Here is a 736-nt window from a genome sequence, read left to right on the forward strand (position 1 = left end):
AAAATTAATTATTAATTAATTACTAGAATTATTAATCTAATCAAAAGAATTAGTCACATTCATTATATATATACAAATATATATAATATTTTTACTATAAATTAATAAAAATTATGGATATACATTTTATTTATTATTTAGTTACAAATGGATCCTCCATAAATGCTCAATTATTATTACATATATAATATTACATATATATTTTATTTATAATTTTTGTCTTTTTACATCAATAAAAATTATGTATATATAGTGCATCAAATTGATCAATATTATTTTTTTGAAAAGTTTAAAATTTATCATTATATATGGTTTATAACCTTATATATATAATCCATGTTCTTCTAACTCATTAAAAATTATGCATATATAGTACATCAAACTTATCATTACTATTTTTTTGAAAAAGTTTCATTACTATTTCCATTTATAATTGTTGTTACTATACAACAATAAAAATTTTTGTATATATAGTGCATCAAATTTATCATAATTATTTTTTCATAAAAGTTTCAAATTTATCATTATATAAGTTATATACATACACATATATATAATTTTTTATTGTAAATCATTATAAATTGCGTATAAATAGCACATCAAATTTATCATTATATATATGTACAATTACATATATATATTATTTATAATTTTTTATTGTACATCAATAAAAAATTTGCACATATAGTACTTCAAATTTATCATTATTATTATTTTTAAATTTTCAAATTTTCTT

The sequence above is a fragment of the Theobroma umbraticum genome, unplaced genomic scaffold, assembly GCF_002168275.2.
Source record: "Theobroma umbraticum cultivar Fairchild unplaced genomic scaffold, ASM216827v3 scaffold_115.0, whole genome shotgun sequence".
In the NCBI taxonomy this organism is placed as follows: Eukaryota; Viridiplantae; Streptophyta; class Magnoliopsida; order Malvales; family Malvaceae; genus Theobroma; species Theobroma umbraticum.